The sequence below is a fragment of the Chinchilla lanigera genome, unplaced genomic scaffold (genome assembly GCF_000276665.1).
Source record: "Chinchilla lanigera isolate Chin_1 unplaced genomic scaffold, ChiLan1.0 scaffold00001, whole genome shotgun sequence".
Lineage (NCBI taxonomy): Eukaryota > Metazoa > Chordata > Mammalia > Rodentia > Chinchillidae > Chinchilla > Chinchilla lanigera.
In genome coordinates this window covers 13,516,215-13,541,052 of record NW_004955402.1, presented here as the reverse complement: position 1 = coordinate 13,541,052, position 24,838 = coordinate 13,516,215, and the positions used below count along the sequence as shown (strand labels likewise).

Here is a 24,838-nt window from a genome sequence, read left to right as displayed (position 1 = left end):
AGAAAAGCATCTGCACTGAGCAGGTACAGACTTTTTAAATTCTTGTCCTTATTTCCTAAACAGTACAGTGCAACAGGTGTTGATATAGCGTTTACACTGTGTTAGGTTTCATAAGTAATAGAGCTGAGTTGCAGGATACATGTAGCTCGTGTGCAGATACTGTGTTACTTTGTGTAAGGAAGTTAAACATTGGTGAATTTTGATATCCTTTGAGGGTCCTGAAACCTGTCCCCAGGGGTATGAGTGATGACGGGGTATCTTCAAGAATGTGCTCTACTTGGCTGGGCTCTGTTAGATAGATGTCTTTTTTTTTTGAGGTATGTGGCATTTTTCTCTTCCTCTTTGAAGCGGATACTGCTTTTGTTGTGAATGAGTATCTTTCTTTCTTCCTCTCTTTCTTTTTCCTAGCACAGATCTTTTTAAAATCAGCTATGTATGGGAAATTCATCTTCTAGACAAGTGGTTCCCCAACTGTTTTCCATAGAATATATATATTTAGTGAGTGTTCCAGTTTACAAGGTTTCCCTAACAGTATTGTGAAACTGCTGGATTAATCCCAGTTAAATAGGTTCCCTTATTAAAGTGCATGGGGGGGGTGTTTCTGTCTTCAGAAAGGACACACTGAACACGTTCATGAGGTCATGGAGTCTTTCATTCAGAAAACTCAGTAGCATCATTTGGAATGGTACCTATAGACTGTACATATGTTTTATATTTTAATATGGATCTTGGGGGTAGTTTTTATTTAGATACAATTCCAAACTTAAGTATTATAAAAATAATAGAAGAAATTCCCATATACTATTTATCTGCTTCATTAACTGCTTATATTTTGTCTCACTTACTTTTATCATACGTGGGCTGGAGATATAGCTCAGTGGCACAAGCGCCTGCCTGGCAAGTGCAAGGTCCTGAGTTTCATTCCCGGCACCAAAAAAAAAACCTTTATCATTCACATACTTTCTTTCCTGTGTCCCTTTACCACTTTTCTTAGTTATTTGAGAGTGGGTTCAAGATATCACACCCTATAAATATATCCTGTATATTTCTATGAACAAATATATTCTCCTACATAGCCAAGGCGTATTTACCAAAATCAAGACAGTTAGTAGCTGACACCAATAGATACTATCTTTTGTCTGATACGTAATCTGTATTTCAATTTTAACAGTTATTCCAGTAATTGCTGCTATAGCTCTCTAGTTTTCCCTCATCCAGGATTCAGGATCATGTATAACACTTTATTTTCATGTTTCTTTTGACTTCTTTATTCTTTAGGGCTTTTAAAATTTTTACTCTCTTAATCAGTGCATTTTTGCAGAGAAGCTGCAATAGAGTATAGAATGCCCGTCCACTGGGTTTGCCTGATGTTTCCTCCTGATTATGTTCAGGTGATGTACTTGTGGCAGGGCCACCAAAGTGAAATCCCGCTCTTCGCAGCTCATCGTGAAGTGCGTGACGTTCATTTGTTCCAATGTTGTGAGGTTACCAGCGAAAGCTTGTTGAAGGTGCTGCCTGACAGCTTTCTCCAGCGTGAACTTACCATTTCCTCTTTGGAAATTTGTGGGCACATACTTTGATACTATGTAAATATCTTCATTTTCATAAAACTTTCACCCATTGTTTGGGTATCCATCATAACTATAATTTCTGTTACTAGTTGGTCTACTGCAGTTTCCTGTCTTAGCCATTTGTCCTTTTATTCATATCATTGTGGACTTTGAGATTTTTATTCAGTGGGTCGTAGTTTATTATTAGCATTTAGATGCTTAGATTGCCCTTGACTTAGCCATTGAGAGTACGGTCAAACTAGATCTTCTCCTTGTTTAATGTCTCCACAGTTATTTGAGGAATTACTTAGTTTCCACAGATAACAGACGCTTGAAGTAGTCATGTTCTTTTCTTATCCCAGTCCTACAATCAACCAACCTACCTTCCCCTTTGTCTGTCTCTCTCCTTCCTCATCCCCCCTTTTTGGAACCCTTCATTTTAGAGGACATGGTATTTAGAAGCCAAGATATGGATATTATGTGTGCTCATTGCTACAAATATACCATTGTCTGTAGGCCCTTCAACTGATGCAAAAGTATGTGTACATTTAATATAATATGTAAAAACATACATGACAATTCATAAAATTCACACATGCAAAAGTATATGCACATGTACATTTTTTCTTTCACTATCCAATAAAAACCACATGCTCATATGGATAGCTCAAGTTCATTCCAACATCTCAGATACATCCCAGTCTTTTCCCTTTCTGTATTTGTTCTCCCACTTCTTTTTTTCAGAGGCACAGGCAGATTTATTTGCTACAGTTAAAAATACTGTGATGAAGAGAATCTGACTAGTTCTGCCTTTCATCTTTGATATACAGGAAGCTAACCGCCATCACCCTCAATGTATTTACTCATTTGCTGAAGACTAGAGTGCATATTAAATAGTGTCAAAATGGCTTACTCATACTACCACGATAAGCAAACTAACTGGAGTTTAATGTTGTTTAGAATTACCAATGCTATAATTTTAATACAACATTTACCTAACAGTAAAATTCATAAATCTTAAGTACACAATTTGATGGTTGTTGGCAAAATACACACATCTGTGTGTCACATTCCTCTTAAGAGATGATTTCTTGCATCCTGGAAGTCCCTTATGTCCCTTTCTGCAACATCATGTTCCTCTAAAAGTTTCTAAGTTCTTGAATGACTGATGTGGTTCGCCTGTTGCTAATGGGATCGTATACTCTGCCCTCTTTTCTGTGCATCTGGCTTCTTCTGTTCAGTATGTCAGTGAGAGTCATTCATGTTATTGTGCATATAAATAGTGTGTCTCTTTCTGTTGCTGAGTAATATTTGGCATATGGGACTCCTACCACTGTTGTATGACTGTGACAAGAATGTATTCTTCATTCTCTTAGTTTTGGACATTTTGGTTATTTTTAGTGTCTGGCTGGTATCAGTTGTAATAAAGTTGTAATGAATCTTCTTGCTAGAATTTTTATGTGAACGTATGATTTAATTCTCTGCGTAGAATAATGTAGGAGTGGAATTGCTGGGTCATTGAGGGTATGGTGGTGGGGTAGGTCCGTCTGTATGGGAAACTTCTGTGCCTGATTCTAGAGTAGGTGTACCACTTTCCACTTGCACTAGTAAATGTGACAGAGTTCTAGTCATTGTACATCCTTGCTGACATTGGTGGTGTAGGTCTTTCTCATGCTGGCATGCTGTGGGATATACTGGTACCTTTTGTTGATTTATGTACAGTTTCTGAACCATATATATTTAACTGACTTCATTTAACCCATATTTTCTTTAGAACAGATAATTTTAGGGTAATCCTATTGAATGTAGATAATTAATGAGAGTGTTTTAAATGGGACTGCAAACCACACTCACATGGAATCATCACCCTCGTGAAAGCAAAATCAGAGAAACTTGAGCAAGCAAACTTTACTGACCTGCCCAGTATATACTAAGTTAGGAAGAAAACTTAACTAAGACAGGAATGAGTTGTCTTTTAGGCTTGGAGCCACTTATTTTACTTACTTTACTTACTTATTTAGGCATGCAGGGGATTGAACCCAGGAACTCATGTGTGCTAGACAAGTGGTCACTCACTGAGCTGCACCCCCAACTCTAAGATTACTTGAAAATTCAAATATTTTAAAAACAAACTTCTGATTCCACTTGAGGTGCTTACCTTTAATAGAGTGTCTACCTTTTAGCGGTCTGTACATTCAGCCCTATGAAATAGAACAGAAATAAGAGACATTATTTCTGTCTCATACAATTTTAATAACATTTGTGCAGAAAATGCTGGATTTTTCTGCACATGCCATGGTAAAGATAATATTTATGGGTTAAATATTGCTTTCCTTTTAAAAAAAAACATAAAATATTTGGTTTACTTTGGTTTGAAGCTTTCTAAAAGCAGGGAATCTGCCTGATGCTTACGTATCACAACATTTTAACCAAAGATAGAAAAGCGAAAGCTTATTTGAGAGTTACTGAGACACCTGTCAGGAAAATGTAAGTCTGACGGGGCTTGTTCCTGTTTATGATTGTACAGGGTGATACTGGTGCAGGGTAGATTCAGGAGGCAAAGCAGAAGTGGAAGGAAGGGCAGGGAAAAGCAAAGAGAGGGAGAAGCAATATTGGGGTTCATCCCCGTTTGTTGAAGTTGAAATTTGAGTTGGTTGATAGTGCCTTGCAGTCTGATATTGAAAAGATTCAAGACACTTGAAAGCATTTTAATTAAAAGAATACCATGGCCAGGCATGATAGTGCACAACTGTAATCCCAGAACTCGGGAGGTGGGGGCAGGAGGATCGCTGTGAGTTCAGGACCAACCTGGGCTACAAAGTGAATTCAAAGCCAGTGTGAATTGTATAGTGAAACCCTGTCTCAAAAAGACCATAAAAAAAAAAAAAGAAAGAAAAAAAAATTACCTGATGCCCTCTTACTTGATGCCAGCCTCTTGGTGTAAGTTGGGGGAGCAGCCCCCCCATCAGCTTTTCCTCCTGCTGCCTGACATCACTTTCTGGGGCTGCTCACCACACTGACTGCCAAAATGCTACATTTTGAAAAAAAAAAAGGAAATTTCTATTTGTTTCATTTTTTTTTCCTCTCAGATTTACTCTTTTTATCTTTCATTGTTCTTCTTCATTCTGTCTTTTAACTTCATACAGCCTTATTTGTGTCTTTACTAATTTGCCCCTGCTCCTTGTCCCTCTTCTAAGTCCTCTACTTTTCTTGTTCACACCAACTTCCAACCCTCTTTCATCAGAGTCTTAACAGCTTTTTCAGTGTATTTGATCCTCATGGCCTCTTCTCTATTAGGTTTTGTGTTTTAGTGTTTGACCCCACCTGGCTAGATCATAACCTGAAGACTTTCTGATAGGTAATTTGTGTGAAGAATTCTGAGTAGTGTACTGGAAGGTTAATTACAGAAGGGAATTAGAGGACCCCAAAGCCTTATAACTGGTTGTTCTGCAAAGTAACAAGAACAGGTATTTTATGGTCTGATGCTATTATGGTTTGGATCTGAAATGCTCCTTAAAGAACAGTGGATGGGATTTTGGGATGTGGTCAGATCAAGAGAGTGCAAAGCTCATGGATGGATTAATCCACTGATGAGTTGATCATCGAGTGAGCTATTAGGAGGTGGAACCTAGTTGAAGGGAATGGATTATGGAGTGGGCACCTTGGGGACTGTGTCTTGTTCTGGTCCCTTCCTCTCTGGATCTCTCTGTCTGTCTTTTCTTCCTGGCCACCATGAGGTGAGCAGCTTTGCCCTGCTGTCTCCTCCCTGCTGTAGTTTCTTCCTCATCAGAAGCAATTGAGCCAAGTGTCCGTGGACTGAAACATCTGAAACTGTAAGCCAAAATAAATCTTTTCTCCTTTGAGTTGCCTGTCTAGGTATTTTGTCACAGCAGTGGAAAGCAGACTAACACACACGTATGGGGGGGAGCGTTACTTAGGATGGTTCTGCTGTGAGAGTCATGACAAGCCTACCTTGGGTTCTTCCTTTTCTCGAACTGAAGGCTTTCTAGGTAACTTCAGATCCATTCCTTTGGTGACTAATCTCATGAAGGGTGTTGAACATTTATTGGAAAGTCTGCCTCACTGAAAATTGATTTATTCCATATGAAAGAGCTTGAAATCCTGGCTTGCCATAGGAGCCTAGACCAAACCAGCCCTCTGGAGAAGAAAGGCAAACGTGGAACCAGATCATTAATTCTAGTCTCAGATTTGAAAGTCAGCTTGCAGACTGAGAATACAGCAGGTCCCTCATGGGTAGAGGTCCAGGATGCCTGGGACCTTTGACAGAGGCTCCAGCACAGGGCGGAGGGATGGAACATGTCACATACACAGTATGTGGCCTGTCTCTGAGGTGTATTCTCAGATGTCCAGTTTTGAACAGGCATCCATGGTCTAGAAAAGGACAAATCCATCCCTAAAGATAGCAAGCAATACGGGTACACTCATGCAGATGATTTTTTCTCTTCTTTGCCTCATAATGTAGTTTTCCTCTAGCCTACAATCTAGCATGTATAATTAAATTTTGTATCATTCCTGCTTGAAGGAATGGGGGAAAGGTGAAGGGAAAGAAATCCCTCTCTTCAGTTGTAGCTATAGATGGAAACCACCTGCCTTGCCCCAGCCTTGCTGTCTTTTTCCTGGAGGCTGAGAAGGGAGGGAAATCCACACTCTAGTGCTATTGGGACTCTCTGATGCAGAAGAAAGATTATCAAAATATATATTTAAAGAAGGGAAAGCACAGAGAACCTCTCATTTTACTAATCCACACACCCTATCATTTCTTGCCTGTTCCCTCAGGGGGTGGGGAGGGCTGGAAGCCAGAAGGGTGTCATCACACTTCTCAACAAAGATTTAATAGCAGGGTGCTATGGGAAGGCTGAGATTACGGAGACTTTATTATGCTTACAAAACTGAGTAAGAGCTAGCATTGTAAATCATCAAAAGTAAGCTACACTTAACAGGATAAATGTGTAAAGTGCATTTGATAATACAGTCTGCTTGTTGTTCGAAGTCATTTTTCTCTTTTCTCTTGCTAATTTGCAAACTTAAATTGTCTGTTAAGTGTTCTTCCACATCATTAATGTGAATTGCTTGGGCATAAATGCAGGAAAAAAAACCCTTAAATTGTATTGTTTTAGATCTTAACCCACTGCCCGCCATCCTATTGGTGGTTGAGTAGGTAGAAGTCTGCGTGGCAGGAGCCTGCTGTAGTTTTGGGTGCACGTTTACAGATCAGTTATAAAGCCCTGACCACACGTATGGCTTTTTTACAAGTATTTCTGTATGGGTTCACATTTTTGGAGCAAAATAACCTAAATGGATGAGTAGATACTGTAGATCAGCGGAAAGTAGTATCTTCACGTAATAACATTTTGAAAGTTAGGAGACTTCCTGGAAACTTCACATAATTTTTGTAAACTGAGAACTTTTAGACATCTGAAATATTTGATTATTACATGGGTGAGTCAAAACCTTTCGTTTTATGCTTGTGGTAAATTAGAGATGAGTTGGTCCCACTGGACAAGGATGCGTGTTTCAGAGAGGGAAGCGTGATTTTTGTAGAAGCCCACTGAAACTGCCTTTAGACATTAAAAACTTCTTTGGAATTTTTTTTTGCTATTTTCCATATCAAGTTATAACTTGACATAAATTACACGAAATAAACACAGTATTTAAGCTTTTCAGTTTATAGTAGGCCAAAGGCATTATATGTTTTACTTGTATGTTTGTATATTAATTCATTGTTCTTATTTTGTTGTTAATCATTAATACGGTAAATACTCATCTTTGTATTAATTAGAAGATTCTAAAAGTTTCATTTTACTATTTCCCTTCATTTTGATGAATTATTCTTGTCCTTCTCAAAATATTTCTGTGTTTTTTTAGCCTACTTCATTTTCCTTCTCTCCCTCAGACCTTAAAATATATTTTCATAGTTTTTGTAGATTTTGTTATCAAGTTCCTTCTGCATTTGCATCTTAGTTTTGGGATGGGTAGTTTCTAAACTATTTTTTTTTAACCAAAAGACTTTAGTATGAACTTTCATAATTTACTTATATATTAACCCATGGCATAGTGATATGTGTCATGCAACATTCACAAAAGTAGAAATTGAATCACTAGGTATGAAATAAACAATACTTAAAAATAATTTTATTTTAGAGTCCTGATGTAATTTCATTTATTTTATTAATTCACTTTAATAACTGCTAGAGCTGAAAAAGATACCTCACAAAACCAGCAAAGAAAGGATATGTAATTTATGTGTCCATGAGATTTATTATAATCAGTGGTGGGTATAAACTCGTATTTCAAACTTTCGTGATCATCTTAATTTTGTTTGGCCAATTTTTGGTCAGCTTTGCTTCACTTATTTCTTTTTCCCTCTTTCATGCGATGGCTGACAGAAAGCTTTTATTAAGAACAAGCCAGACGGCCATTTTCTTATAGATTTCTTGTGCTTGATTATCAATATATTGCAGTTTTCTCGCAAAAACTCTTAAAGTCAGTTGTCAGACTTTGAGGACTGCATGTGAATGAAGTTAAAACAAAACAAGATGCTCTGTGAGTCCCTTTCACCATATATGGTCAGCTCCTTCCCAGTGAGGTACAGAGGGTTGGAAAAAAGAAGTCATTGGCCAACGGAGGTATTACTTATCTAGCGCTCAGACAGGGCTTATTCGTAGTCTGATGGCCATTTATGAGTGGTGTCCTTTCTAATTGGTTGTGAAATATCCTCAATATCCTTTTCACCCTGTGTTTCAGAGCCCACTGTTCTTGTCTGCCGCTTCCTTCGTGATATGAAAAGTAGCTCACCACATCTCTGCCACTCCCAGTCTTGGAGAAAGTGGTAGGGCTGAGCGTGTCATTTTCTTCCTCTCAGGGCTATGACTAAATTTTCCTGTGCATTTCCAAAGAGAGAGGAATTATCCTAAATTGGTTTTAACTTCTGAGTGGTCTGCTGAGTGAACTCCCTTTTTCCAGCTTTGGAGGAAGGGTCAGTTCAACTTTTTCAGTCCTTTGTAAAGCTGCAAAGTGTTATGATTTCCACGTTGTCTTTACTATAGCAGAATTTGAATATTAGTATCTCGCCTGCCACTCTCTTTTTGATGTACTTGTTTGTGAAGGTCTCTACCGAAACATGAGTATAAAACAGTCAAGTTTAGGTCCATTATTTTCTCAAAGCTCTTTGAATGCTTCTGGCTAATGTAATTGGGAGTTGTCAGAGGGCTGTACTAATGAATTACGTTTTTCCACTATGAGTGATGAGCTGTTACTTTTATTAGTTTATTATAATTAAATGGTATAAATGTTGAAAGGGTAACTCAAAGGAGTATTTCTTTATATTTTTGATGTCCGTCTTTAATGAAGTAGTTTTACACTTAGCCTGCCTTAATAACTTGTGAATCGCAGAGCAGCTGCCGAGTCTGAATGGAAAGTTTCTGAAGGAAGAAATCTGACATAGGAAACAAGTGGATGTATTCACTTTGTTTTTTACAAGAAAAATCTAAGTGGAGAATATCACTGTTACAAGTATACTCAGAAATTACATGTCCTTTGATTTGAGTTTTTTAAAAAAATTTATGTGTTAAAGAGGATACAAGAAGAAAATTAGTATTAATATTTGTAAATATTACCTTTGGATGTCTGCGTAACTGTAACGGTTTTAGAGAAATGGTTTTGTCTCACTTTATAAATGATAATGAATATCTAATAATCTAATTGTGTGGTTTCAGGATTCATTTGCCAAAAATTGTAAATAAAATGTCAAGAACACAAACCAGGGGAGAATTTCTTCAGGAATTTCTACCATGCCCTTGATGGTCATTGATGGTAATTAAAGCTGTCAGTTTGTCCCCGTGGAGAAGTGTAAAAATTACACATGAAGAGCTGCATTTGGGACGTGGAAACAGTGGGGTCTCATTTGTGGAGGAGATGAATTAAAAGAGATCCCCAATTTCCTAGGCCCTCTGCAGCCATTCCAGCTACCGAGTGAGCAGGAGAGCATTGAGCTGTTTGGCTACAGTTGTGCGCCTAAAGGTTCTTCCGTGGTTAGCCTGTTCTCAGATGTGAAATTCTACATGATAAAACTTAAGGTGTTAAATTTTTTACATTTTTGCCTGGCTGCACTTTAAAACAGTACACTTCTTAAAATGCTTGTGACTGATATCTACTTCCTTTTTGAGGGAGAGGGTTGCTTAAGAAGCTATTAAAAGTAGACTTTTTCCACACCCTCTCTTTGTGCTAAGCTTCTGGCTGGGGATCTTGTCTTTAGGGAATGGCAGCAGTGTCACAGAGATCTGTGACCTCTTAATAGGTCTTGGGAGGGGAAGGCAGGAATCTTTCTGCGCTGTGCCTCAGGGCTTAGTTCCTTTAAACTTCAAGGAATTGGGCTGGAACTCCTCACTCCTCCTTTCTTTCTGCTTTACCTTCAGGGGAAATTGATCGATTAGAGGTGATTATTCCACAAACTCTGAACCCTTTTCCCCTCTTTGTTCCAACTGGAGCCTCTCAAAGTTTAAAGGGATTGTGTCTCCTGGGTGAATGGTAGGATGAATTTAAGTAGATTATTGGGTAGGATTCTTTGAACACACGTTAAAAGTGCTAAAAAATATATTTGGAACAGAAGGGAATATTTGAAAGGGAAAAGGGTAAAGAAACATTTGTTTCAATATGATTATAATGTAATTATGTGGAATATTTTTGAGCAAATGATTAGCTGTTGAAAATGCAGAATCACAGCAGCATGTCAAACCAAGAAAACAACAGGGCCAACGCGACAAATGGGCAAATGTGCAAAATCAGGATGATGAATAAAACTTTTCCTAGGACTAAAGACAACCATAAATGACGGGGTTTCCATGTGTCCTCTGTGAAGCACAGCCCGGTTAATAGAATGGATGGCTTTCTATTCTTTCTTCTTGTTTTTGAACTTCTTTGTTTAACAGCAAAATGACATATCTGAGTTTTGGGGTGTGTGATATATTTGCCTTATAGTATCTGTAGATCATATTTGAATTCTATTCATTATCACATTCATTTTTCCTTAAAAATAAATTCTGATTCTTAGGTTACCTCCCCACAGAGCAGTATTAGCTCCCCCTGGTGACTAACTAAAAATGTGGACAAGGATGATGGGTGATGAACTTTATGGCTTCCCTCCTCACATGCCTAATGAATGGTAGGAGGCATACGCACCAGAAAGTTTCAAAGTACAAATTTCACTTGGTCTTAGGCAATGTCCATTTTTACATCAGTTTTTTACATAGCGGCTTTCTTGGAGTCATGCCCATTTGGAAGACCCCAAAGCTCTTGGTTTTCTGGTGTGAGAGATACTGAAAGAGGGCAGATATGCAGGTCTCTGGAGGGCTGGGAGCTGACTACAGAAGCAGAAAATAAATGTAAGAACAGCTACCAACTTGCCTATGTATTATTCTTGCAAAATAGTCTTTCTACAGAACATGTTATGATTGTTAAAATTATTTAAAAGAAATATGCTTTTAGAAAAAGCACTATTCAAATGCTAAGATTTTTATTTTCGGTTGTATCAACCAGACGTTTTTCATTTAATTTATGAATTATCTAATATGTATATTTTTATTACTCAGATTGCCTTTAAAGTTAAATTTTTAGAGTCTAATTTGTGAAAATGTTCCCCATCATAATTAAATTATCAGGCTGACAAACTCTTGGGAATGCTTTTGTAATCTTTTAAAAAAGAAATCCGTTAAATCTATAACAACTTATTGTTTTTGCACTTAATGCTATTTTCTATGCAGGGTATTTGCTTTTTAGTCAGTGTTTTCTACTGGTCATCAAAAAGCTATGTATTGTGGCTATATAAACTGTTTTAATACTTTATATTAAATATTCTATAGTATCATGCCTTCAAAGGGAAAGTTTTAAACTTTTATTTAAGGTGGATATTTGAACTTTTTTTCTTTTCCTTCTGAATACTTTTCTCTATAATTTTACACTGCACCCACCACTGTGTTGCTTTGCTTTCTTTCCCAGAGCATTATTTTCAGCCCTATCGTACTGATTTGCTCTTTCAGTTTGGTTTTCCTATCTCTTATATTGGGAGAAAGATGATAGTTTTCTAAACTCAGTCGTGTCTTACCGTCACTTCTTCTTCTGAGAACCAAAATGGAGCCTTTTCCAGAGCTGATGCTACTTTGTCACTTGGTCTAACGTGATGGTTATTAAGCATGACAGAGGAACACAGCACCTCACTTCATTCCAGCCTCCTTCCATTACTCGTAACTTTTTCCTCAAGCAATTTGCTTGCCCTTTGCAGTTCATTTGTCCCATTACCTACCAAAACAGTGAAAAAGCACTCTCTCCCTTCATTTTCATTAGTGGTCACTCTCAACCGCAGCTTAAATTGGTGCCTGCCAGCTAAATAGTGATAGCTTTTTTCTCTCGGCCACCAGTTTAAAACAGACAAATGTGCATTAATATGACTGTTCTTACATGGATTAGGTGCTGAAGAATAGGTTAGCATCATGTGAAGTATATGGCACCATTTTTGCTGCACTCTGAAGGCTCTCCACAGCCAATGAACAGCACCTCTCAGGTGCAGGTTTCCCCATAGCTTGCTATGCGTTCATCGGAAAACTTGTCCACTAAATATGTATTGAGATCCTATTCTTTGCCTAGTGCTTTAGTTTGAATCTTGAATGTCCCCCAAAGGCTCATGTGTTAAAGACTTTATGTCTAGGGTGGTGCTGTAGGGAAGTGGGAGAGCTTTGAGAGGTGGCGTCTAATGGGAGATCTTTAGGTCATTGGAGGTGTGGCCTTGAAGGGGATTGTGGGACTCATACCTCTCCTCACTCTGTTGCTTCCTGACCATGAAGTGAGCAGTTTCATCTATCATGCAGTTTCTACCATTACCATTTGGCATCCCTCTCCCATCTCCCTGAGGCAGGAGATTAGGGTGTGTCCAGCTGACTAGGCAAGTGGGCAGCTGTCTTGTCCATTTCAGAGATCTGGGACACATGTGCCCAAGCTCTGCACCTGAGACCAATCAGAAAATGCTGTCTTCAATTGTTCTAGTATGAGATCAAGCAGATGTTTGATTGGATGACCTAAATCTGATGTCTGCCTGAGGAATGGGAGATACAAAGGATGGCAGCCTTTAGCCTTGTGGCTACTGTACTCTCTCTCTTTCAGTGGCCTAGTCTTACTTTATGGGGCATACTTCTTTTCCTACGTTTATTTAGCCCACACTCACTCTGCAGAGCTTATTTCTTTTCCTACCTTTAATAAATGTAAAACTTCTCTACCTTTTGCACATTTCTTGTCCAATTCTTTGTTTAGGACAACAAGAACCTGGACAGAATCTCTAAAAGGAGTCCACAGCACCCCAGTAACACCCCAGAGCATAAAAGCAGTGGTTCCATCTGATCCTGGAATCTTGACGATCATGAGCCAAATAAACCTTCCTCCTTATAAGTTGCTTATCTGAAGCATTTTGGTGTATTAATGAAAAGCTAAAGAACACATCCAATAAGTTCTGAGAATACAGGGCTCCAGGCTCAGCATTTTCTGGGATAAAAATTTTGAGAGAGGGGTTACTGAGCGTCAGGGATGGCTCCTGAGTACCTGGTGCCTTTAGTGATGAGCAAGAGTGTTTCAGTCTGATGGACAAGAAAGAAAGTAAGAAACAGCACAGAATCATCTGGGCAACTTCCAGCTAGAGGAAGAGGTGTAACACAAGGAATCAGTGAGACAGTAGGCCTGTATTAATTCTCTGTTGCTGTGTAATGATGCCGCTACACCTTTTTGACTTAAGCTCTTACATTCCTGCTAGTGAAATAAGAGGGGGCGGAAACCAGTGTGTGGCCATAGGTCTGGAGAAGAGAGCCAAACAGCCATGTAGGAGGGAAAATCATCCAAGTATTGTGTTCTATTCATTCTGAGGCATGCAACACAATGAAATGACCACCTAGGGCCAATCTCAGGTCTCTGATTCCTTAGGTAAACTGGACAACATATGCCAGGAGTGAGAAAGAAGTAGACTTGCAAATGAGGATGGTGGCTTCCTTTACCTGTGTGTTAAATTTGAGATACTTTTCTGGCTAGCATTGTTTGAAGAAGCAGTTGTATCTTTAGGCCAGGACCCAAGATAGAGTTTAGTTCATTTAGTATATGATTACATCATCTTTTCTTGAACTGTGGTTAAGTTTCCCCTTTGTGAATTCTCTAAGCTTTTTTCCCCACCTTATCCCCACTTTTGTAACCTGATCTAACTTTTTTGTTTTTTAAATGAAAAATCGCCTTTGCCCAGGTTGGTTATTACTTAAAGGTTAGTTCCTAGATACAAGGTCTTTGGTAGCTAGGGTTGTGACAGCGAGAGGAAATGATACTCTATTAGTCTTTCCTGTAAAAGCAAGATATATGAAGCATTAAGCTGGCTAGTGTTCTTGCCTTTCAAGGTGGGGAATTTTGACATATAAGGTTTGATGCTTCACTGCCACCCAGCAAATGATGCTGAGAAGGGTGCTTTACTCTCATGGGATTAGAACAGTGAATTTTTTCTGGAAAAGATATACTACTGTCCATCTCTATGGGAAATCTTACTATAAAGGAAATATTAGTTATATTCACCAGCTGCCATTCCCCCCTGCCAAGAAATTACCAGGCAGATTTAATTTTACTGTTCATTGCTTGGAATCTGTGACCGTCTTGTGAATCTTAACAGGCTGCTTTTATGGCTGATTTTCAGACTTGCATTTTCCCATCATCTCCTTTAGTATTATTTTCATTAAAAATTCCATTAGCTTAAAAAAAAATCAATGTAATCATTCAGTAGTAATTAATTCTTACCAATCTTCTGAAGGAGAAATGAATTAACAAAACTTCAAAGTGTTAAAATGGGTAAAAAGTGTTGTGTGGTTAATGGGGCTAGGAAAGATGTGGGTGTAATGGATAAAGGGGTGGGCTTTGGCAGCCTGCCGACTGCAATGCAAATCTCAGTTGTAGCTGGGTAGGGTTAGGGAGATGACTTAAATGTTCAATCTAAAATTTCCTTGTCTGTAAATTAGGAACAATACTGAAAAGGTGGTAGATAAAATCACCTACCTCATTGACTAATCCTAGTGATGTGCTTGGCACATAGCGAAGGTACATGATAAACATTATGTATTAATATTAGTGTTATTGATATTAAAGATGATAAAGATTCCTTTAAGATCATCCACATGAGTTTCAGACCAGAATATCTTACAGAATCCTGAGACCTTTTGAAGGAATTATTATGAGTTCATCTTTGGCATTCTTTCTAAAATTCTCCTCTTTTATAATTCAAAAAGTAATGATGTGTGATTGAGGCGGGGATATAGGGCAAAAGGAGGGAAAGAGTTTGTCGAGTTGTGTGTGTTCATCACTTTTTAAAGAAGACCTTGATATTTAAATTTATAAAGAACAGAAAATATTATGTTTTGGGTATAAAGAAGATATTTTATTTCTGTATAACACTTTATTCTGTGTAAAACATTAAAGTTAAAGTCCTGATGTCAGATTTTAGCAGGAACTCTGGGGTCTGCAACGTATAGAAAGGTCATGGTGCCATGAATATCATGGAAAACTTTTATACTTGTATTTAGTGGCACCAAATTTTCCTATGCAATTTTTTAGAATGGCTTTAAAAGATTTCTATCTAGTTTTGTGAATTAGCTCAACAAATTAGAACATATTAATTTTAGCTTAGTGCAGTTTAAAATATTCATACCTCACTTTTAGTAGGCAGGCATAAGTGTCATGGGATTAGTCTACCTGTAATGGAGGCACAAGTGATCAATGGTTTTGAAAATTATCTCATCTATGTGAATTCATTTAAATACTGGAGGTTTGTACTTCTGTTTTCTGGGAGCATAGTCCCTAAAGAGATGCATTTGTATAATAAATGATCATAAAGACTGTTGACTGGCTTTGCAGTGCATGAGATATACCAAAGCAACATATTTCGTGTGTGTGTGTGTGTGTGTGTGTGTGTGTGTGTGTGTGTGTGTATTAAGTGTTTTACTATATTCACATCTCCTTAGCAGTCTGAGGGCACAAAAGAAATGTGAGTCTTGAATCCCATTGCTAAGGATCTTACTGTACACTTGAGGAAGAGAACATATGCACCTGAAAATGAAATAGTGAATGTAGCCCCGCGTCATTAAATGTCAGGGCTGTTACTGTGGGTGGTAAGTGCTATGCCTACTCAAAGAAGGGGGAGTGGTGCGTGTATGCAGGAGAGACCTGTGGAAGAACCAGAGGTTGCCACTGCCCAGAGGGATCATGAGAAGTGAATAGGAGGGTGGAAGTGTGGGCAAAAGGGGCCACATTGAGCATTCCAAATGGGAACTCATTACTGCATAAAAGTCCTGTGGCTTAAAGTTCTGATATCTCGTACAGACAACAATCTGATAGTGCATGCATTCTCTCACAGCAGGTTGTACTGTATGAGTACTCATGAGTTTGAGTAGGGTACAGTGCAGTTAAAAAGTGCTGCAGCAGCTGTGTACAAAGCAAAATAAGTATAAAGTCAGTTACTAACCCGAACATTTAAAAAAGTCTACTTTGCATGAACTTGTCTAGTGAGCAGTGTGAAAAGAATTGAGTAGGACAGAGTTTATGAGCAACTGCTGAGAAGGGAGTTAGGCTGTGGCAGCAGTTTAGAATACATAGAAACTAAAAGTACTTCTCTAAAATAGACTCAATAGCAGGGACTCCCTCATGAAGGTCCTTAGTTCATCAGAAATATGTGGAGCCTGTCTCCAAAGACTATCCTCGATGGTAGCATCTTTTACTTTAATGCTTTGGTTAAAGTATCATGAAGTGTCTTAAGCCTTAATCTTCATTTAAGTTTTATTCTTATTGTGTTATGAGCCTTTGGTGCATATCAAATGTAAATTTTCTTCAGAGAAGAAAGAAACTACTACCACAGCTATTAATATTTTTTTTGTTACTGGGAATTGAACTCAGGACCTTGTGCTTGTCAGGCAGGCACTGTGCTGCTGAGCTATATCCCCAGCAAGCTATTAACACTTTAATGAAAAGTCTTAGTGCTTCTTCAAATTTATATTTTCATGGCGATTGACAATTATTAATTAGTTAATCCTCTGTGTGCAAGAGAGGTCAATATTATGTCCATTATAAAATGAGAAGATTGAGAAATCAAAAACTTTAGTGAATTTCCTCAACAACCTATTTCTATACTGACTTAGCAAAAATAAGTAAAGTCTACTCTTAAACACTTTTTTAAGCTAATCAAATGTCTTTGACATGAGTGATTGACCACCTGAGGTATCTTTTTCTACCTACCACATAATTAAAATCTGTTCATACAAAGCGGAAGTCTCAGTCCAAAAAAGTATAGTTGAACTATATACTTAAATAATTATATAGAACAGAAAACCCAAAACAGCAGCTTAAATGAGAAAGAAGTTTCTTCCTATGAATGTCAGTGAAAGTAGAGAGATAAATGTCCCAGAGGTGGTTTTGGGGTTCTGTGGTTTGCCAAGGTCTAGGAAGTTTTTCTTGGTGCTTTGTTCCCCGCAATGACCTGGTGACTGGCTTTATCAGGTAGGCAAAGGTAGCCTCTTGTTTGTTTCACCCTGTCCAATTGGGGTTAGGAATAGGGAGAAGGTAGAAGGGTTAACAGTCTATTTTCCCTCATCTATCACCCTTTCCACAGCCTTTCCATAAATTCCATTCGCTTGTCTCTGTACATCTTATTGGAAGGGAGGAATGGATTTTGATTTTTTGTTGTTGTTGTTTTTTTGTTTTTTTTTTTTTCTCTCCGGTACCAGGAACCGAACTCATGACCTTGCGCTTGCCAGGCAGGCGCTTTTGCCGCTGAGCTAAATCCCCAGCGCCAGGAATGAATTTTGAAATAGGCAAGTGTCAGTCTTGGTATACACGATTGGTGTATTTCAGCATTTTTTATTATTTTATAATATTTTGTATTACTAGTGATACTTTTCTCTTCCAATTTCATGTATAATTTAGAGTACACACTAAAACATAACAGCTTTTAAACTCCCAATATGGACAGACCTTTTTCTCTGGTTGATAACGTCTATTCTTGAATTATTTAGCAAATAGCACATCAGATTTTCCAATGGAGAAGCTGTTTTAAATCCAAGGCTGAGCTGCAGCCTAGGACTCCGTGCTTTGTCCACCTTGACTCTTTGCTTCGAATGCCTCAGAACTTATTTCTAGAGAGAAAAATAAGGAGACATCTTTACTAGAGCCGAAATGCTTAATATGGCCCAGTCAGGCATGTCGTGTATATATGACCCCAGGGAATGTTTTCTGAGCCATGGCACAGCACATGGCACTTCTGTGTACTCAACCAACCTCAGCACTGTCTTATTTATCCCCAGAAACTGTATTTTCCATGATAGCATCATAAAAAATGCTCCATTCTATACGCATCCTGGGACACAGAGGTCAATTAAGTGAAAGATCTGTCACTCATCTGCTTCTTGGGTGTGAAGTATCACCTAGGCACTACTGGCCCACCCCCGCCAGCTGGAGACATGGAACTACTGCGGGACCTGACGTGCGTCCAGGCTGCTGTCTCACATGCTTGCTTTTCACTGCTGGGCATATCACAGTCCCTGGAATGCTGCCGTATGCCCTGTTCTCTCACCTTGCTTCTTCCTGATGGTTCCTCCCAGCATCTGTAAATAGTGTGAAAAGAGCCACAGTAGATTTTTTAAAAAATGGAGGGGTGGTAGAAGAAAGAAGTTTCCCATTTAGCAAATAGCACAATAGTGGAAAAATGGACAATTAGAATGGAATGCTAAAGACTTAAAGATAAAAGTTAAAAAGACTCTGATTCATGTGGCCCAACTTCCTTTTTTGTAAGGGAAAAAATGGAGACTCACTGTGTGTCACTGTCGCTTAACAATTTACTGATTTTGTCAGGACTTGAACATTGAACTTCTGACTCCAAGTCCAGTGATGGTTTTGCTACAGTTGTTTCATCAGGTGCAATAATCCCTCCATCAGCCATTGCCTGAAAGTGTATTCCAGATGGTGTAACTGCTCGTTGCCCTCGTCTTCTTCAGGTGTGCACATGTTTCCTTCGGAAGTTGCACAAGACATTTATCTGTAAGTGGTTGGACTCTGTAAACCCCTACCCCCTCCCATCTAATTTGAATATTTCCCAGACACCAGCTACTGTGTCCTGGGAACATGCTAAGAGCAAAGCTTGCTAATGCCTCCTCATTGCAGCAGGGGTTGTGCCAGCAACATGGGGGCTACATAATTTCTCCCAGGGGTACAGGTCTGGATAGTTCAGGTTGCCATTTGAGCATGATGCTGAGTGTCATGCACCTCTCGGTGCAGTCCCTGGTGTTATTAGGGAGAGTCTTTCCAGGGCTAACGTTCACAGAGATAAAAAATGGTTGGCCACTGTATCTCTAAGTATCTTCAACTATTGGCAATTTTTTTGTTTTGAGTGGAAGGTAGAAAGAGCTGCATGATCCTTTTCTGCTGCTTCTGGGGCTGCCGTGGTCATACCTGGTCATACTAGGTAGTATGCACAGGTCTGTAAATCTGGTCCTGGTCAGTTTTCTTGCTCTACTGGACATTTTTAGATTTCTCTAACTCTTTATGGGATGCTTTTCTAGATTTTAATAAACCTCTAATATATCCCCAAAGTACATCCCAGAAACTCCATAACACTGGGTAAGACATGGTGGAAGAAAAGATTAAATTCAGGCTGCCAGTACCTCTGTATGCTAACTGGAAAAGTTATGGGTGCTCTAAAAATAAAAGCAAGTTTATAGACACTTCTTATAGTATAGATGTTACATTGTTAGGGAATTAAAATGTATGTCATAGGCAGCTATCATCCACCTTTGTGTTTGCAATGCTCAGGAGAAGCATAAATGTTTCTTGTCATGTTTGATGTTTGCAAATTATTAATTTGTACACATCTTTGAGGGTGGGAAAGTATTTGATTGAAGAATCAAAGAGGAGGAGGGAGGAGCAGAGGTTTCCATACAAGCATATGCTTTTTTATATCTTCACTGAAATTAAAGTTGAGTATTTGTAAATGTTTTTGAAGAACTTTAGTATTTTTGTTATAATACTGCAAAGCGGAAGTGACTCTTTTCAAAAGTTTCCTTTGGTGAGACGTTTTGATATTTCTAATCATCCAAAACTTGAGTTTTTAAAAATGAGAGATGTGAAGGGAAGAAAAAAAATGAAGATTTTTCACGTTTGTTCGCTGGTAGGAAAACCCTTCTTTTTGATTCCTATATTTTCATTGTGCACGCCTGTGTGTGTGTGTGTGTGTGTGTGTGTACTGGCCTATCATAGTGACACAGTAAAGTGGGCCCTTCATATCTGTGGTTCTTTATCTGTGGATTCAACCAACTGTGGATCAAGAATATTCAGAAAAAAGAATGCCTACTGAACACGTACAGATATGTCTGTTTTCATTCTCTAAGCAGTGTAGTATAACTATTTACATAGCAGTTACACTGTGTTGCGTATTGTAGGTAGTTGGAGGATGACTTAGTATATATGGAAGGATATGTGTGGGCCATGTGGGAATAAATACTACTGTCTGTATCTTATTTAAGAGACTTTAGAACCTATGGGCTTTGGGATCCCGGGGGGGATGTGTTGGAACTAACTCCCGGTGGATCCTGAGAGACAACTCTATTATGGAAATCATTACAGTTATTTATTGCTGAGTAATAAACCACCATAAAAGTTAGTGGCTTAAAAACAGTAGCAGTTTATTCATTTTTCAGATGCTCTGGTTTACCTCGGTGGATCCTCTGCCTTTCATGGGATTGACTTGTGGCTCTGGATGGTGTTATTCACGTGGTTGGCGCTGGCTGCACCTGGGAGCTCAGCTGGGCTGCAGGGGGGGCCTGAATGGTCCCCTGTATAAGCCTGTTCATGTAGCAGCTTTGGCTTCACACAGCAAGGGTCCAGGTCCCATGGAGGAGTGCGCCAAGATCTAGGCTCAGGCTCAGAAATAACACGGTGTTACTTCTTTCTTCCTGTGTCTGTTAACATAACCTCCCCGTCTGGCTCTGCTACAAGAGGAAAGGAAATAAGCTCCACTTCTTGATGAGGAACTAGGAAGGTCACACTACAAAAGAGCACGTGGGCCCAGGGTTATTGTTGTGGCCACCTTGGGAAACATAATCTACTACGGAAATCAAAGTCTTTCTTACTATGATTTCTCTTCTTCCAAGTCTGTCATGCAATTTTAATTGATCTTGTGCTTCTAAGAGACAAATAGGAAGCAAAGACCTAGTGTAAGTTCTTCAACTGTAGCCCCCTCCCCCCTTTGTGGCACAGGGAGCCCTCTCTAGAGTGGTATGCCCTCAATACCTGAATCCCACTCTCATATGTGCTCGGGAATCTTTATTTATTAGAGAAGCATTCGTCAATATAGTGGTTTCTCACCCTGACTAGTATTGGGCAGTTGCTTTGTAAAAGACCTTACCGTATTTTTCCCAGCATGTTTTTGACACCTGTTAGGAGTGGCACACTTCATTTTTGAGTATTCCACAGTGACTGGCTGGCTTGCTATGCATTTTTCTTTCAATGAGAGTATTGCATAATTGCTGTCATTTTGAAGTTGTTGATTGTGTTTGTGTTAAGACTTCTGTGCAGTTTCTTGTATGAACTTATCCCTAGTCTGTAGAAAAAAATTTTAGCTAGCCTTGCACTGTGCCATTACATTAGTATTCACTGTCTTTCCCTACTCTTTTCCTCCATAAGACTCTGTGGCATGAACATGTTCACAGCAGTTTAGCTCTTGTTTGGTACAGTTGCTGATTATGATTCTGTATGGCTTCTTACGCAGACCTCAGGAGGCCCAAGTTCTGGTATATGTTAGGGAGAGGAAAACTGACTTTTCCTGATAGGGATGAGTCAGTTTCCTTCTGTATCAAGATGTTTACACATGGGGACAGATGCAAAGGATGACAAACCTGGGTCATGTGACAGCCCCCCACCCCCATTGTTTTTCTTTGCTGGATTTCCATGTGGGAAGCAGCAGGAGCTAGAACATTGCTGCTGCTGCTGCGCCCAGGATGTCCGCTGTCCAAGGTGTGTCCATGTTTGCAGCCTGCTCCTTTGGCAGGGGGCCAGCAGTGCATTGTTTTGGGGGGAGCACTGTCTCTAGAAGAGTGACATTCTCTGGCATCGCTTGTGAAACTTCAGGGAGAGCTGATTCAACTCAATGAAACCGCAAGTGTACCTAAGCATTACTTCTACCCTCTGCAATTTATGTAATTCCCTTCCATCATTTTTTGAAATTTGCTAAGTCTAATATGTTGTCCTGCTTTGTGATGATTATCACTAGTGTATAGGACCAGTGCAGTCCTTAAATTGAAGTGGAATCAAGGAAGTCATAGAAGGTATCATTCTGCTTACCCAGCTTTCCCATTTAAAAAACATAATGTGTATGGAAAACAGTATTAGAGGCATCCTTAAAGGGGAAGCAAAGTCCTAGAAGTAGAGAGGTAGTGTAGTTCCCTTTTTCTTGTGATAGACAGGGGAGAAGGAAGAATGTAAAGTATAATCACATCTCTTCGGGCAGCAGCTGGAGGGAGGGAGAGAGAGGAAGGAAGAAGAGGATGAGTGGGGGCAAAGAGGAGAGAAAGACAAGGGGAGAAAGGAGCAAAGAGTAGGAGAAAAGAACAGAAAAAAGAGAGGAGTGAGAGACCTGAGGGTCCTAAGGTGTAGTCTCCCATTTACTCCGTCAAGTCCACATGATAAAACGCAGGCCGAGTATCTCCAAGAGACTTTCTGATTGTACACTTGTGTCCAGCATTAGCTGACTGGAGAGACCCTTGCCTAGGACATCACTTAGAAATGACAGTGTGAATTGGAGGTATAGTCTGAAAGCTTTTGTACATTTGATCTTTTGTGTTACGGTGTACATGTTTTGCTCTGTGATTTACATGAGACAGGACTTGTGCTCTCTGGCAGTAACAACCCAATAATAACTAAGAGAAGCAGTTTTTCAACATAATGAAAAAGATCTGTATACCAAGTCATCCCAAGCTTTTAATCAGAGTGAGTGAATAGTTGAATGTGTTGTCTCTGACCGAGGATTTGGTACAGAGTGATCGATAGTACATGTTTGAGGAATGAATGGGTGATTAAACACACCAGTCTCTGAATGAATCAACTGAAAAGTCTAAGAATGGGAAAGAGTTCTACTCTAGGATTTCTACTAAAGATTTATAGAGGCTATAATAATATAATAAAAGAAATATCTGAAACTCATTTAAATCTTCTTGCAGAAAGAAAGAAGAGATATATGAATGTCTAAAACACAGAACTTTTGTCTCTGAACTGGTAGGGAAACTGTTGATTGGTCTTTGTTTGCATGTTTCCCTCAAGGATCTTGGTCTATGTATAGTCAAAGGTGAGGGTATGCCAGACTATGCAATCTATTAACACAGGGCTTGCACATTATCACAGTATCATTAACTTCTTAATTCATACTGCTTTAGTAGTGTTCACATTTATGTTCTGTTTTCTGTTGGTAAGCTGTACCACACTGATCCCCCCCGACTCTATCACTCTGGAACTTGCTATGGTGCCTAGACTGGTCTAAAATTCCTGGGCTCAAATAATTCTCACCCCTTAGCCAGAGTTGCTAGGACTATAGGCATGCACCACCACAAATGGCCTATTTTATTTAGCATCATCTGGATATTCTTTTAATATCCAGATGATGCTAAATAAATAAATAAGGAGGAATGTGATAAGAATTTTACATGAATTTGCTATTCACTGAATATTGTAAATTGATTTTATGCAGGCTGTCACAGATCTTTCGACTGACATATATTTACTCTAATATCTCATTGAAAAAACTGTTCCACAAAGTATTTTGCTAAGTATTTTTTTGTATCCTATCTATTGCTTTCATTAGCTTCTGAAGTTTCATATGTTATAGATGTCTTAAAACTACCTACTCTAAAGAATGTAGGACTTGTTTTAGGGTTCATTGCAGTTCATTATATATCTATCACCTGTAATGATATGAGGAATGAAAAAATGATAAAGAAATGCTTGCTACTTGTAGGCTTTTATGATTAATGGAAGGACCGTGCATACACATTATATTAGCCCCTTTCTCATTGCTGGGACATATTTCCTACAACTTAAAGTAGGAGAGGTTTTATTTAGTTTAAGTTTCAGGGGAGTTAGTCCTTGGTCAGCAGACTCCACGGCAGAAGTATCATGGTGGAAGAGAGTGGTGAAGTATGCTGCTGAACTCATGGTGGCCAAGAAAAAGAGCAGGGAAGCAGCAGCAGAGAGGAAAGGGCCAGGGACTGGGTATAGTACGCAAGGTCACACCTCTGTCACCCACCAGACAACCGGAAGTGTGCTCCACTAATCCACTGGGTGACTCTCAAGCCAGTCAAGTTAAGGCAATCAAGCTTACCTGTTACACAAATTAAACAAGTGCAGAAAGAATGCATTCTTTCTGCATGTACTCAGTCACCCAATACATATTGCAAACTGCCTTATATCTTTATAGTGAAGATACAACCTTGGACAAGACAAGAAAGATTCTTCCTTTCTAGGAGTTTAGCATCTTGTGATTCTAATTAAACAAAACCAAATACAAAGAGATACACTTTAGAGTATGTAACTAAGTACCAGTGTGTGTAGTCAAGACCCGAGAAGTCACAGTGTTCCAGGAGGGCTGACTGCATGCCAAGGGAGACTTGAACTTGACCTTGAAGTAAAGAAGGTGTTTGCAAAAGCAGAAAGAAGTTAGACATGTACTTCAGTGTAAATATCTCACAGTGTGATCTGTGAAGGTCAAAACACTGTCTTAAGAAGAGTGTTTGTTCAAGAAAAATTCTCCCATCACCTTTCCTGCTCCATATGTACCCATCAGTTTCTTTTTTTTTTTTTTTTTTTTTTGGCTTTTTTCCGGTACCAGGAATCGAACTCACGAACTTGCACTTGCCAGGCAGGTGCTGTGCTGCTGAGCTAAATCCCCAGCCCCTCCCCATCAGTTTCTAGCAGTCCAGATTTCAGGGCCATCAGCAATGGAGTTCTGTTAGAATAAAGCATGACAGCATGGTGTTGGAGAAATAGATCATCCCAGATCCCAAATCATAGCAAGGCTGTGCAATTAGAACATATGCCACTTGCATATATGGAATTGATGTTCAAAATGTTCAGAAGTGTCTCTTAATGGAAGGGTTTAAGTGTTATTTGCAGTATTGCTGAATATACTGATATTTAGAAGAATAGAAGCAGGTAACAGGTAATTTCTCTTTGAG

General features: G+C 39.0%; 1 protein-coding gene across 1 annotated transcript in view; it reads left to right on the top strand.

Moving 5' to 3' along the window:
* Positions 1-24,838, top strand: part of Znf521 (zinc finger protein 521) — a 270,519-nt gene that overhangs the window by 29,136 nt on the left and 216,545 nt on the right. The gene's annotated exons all lie outside the window — the stretch shown is intronic.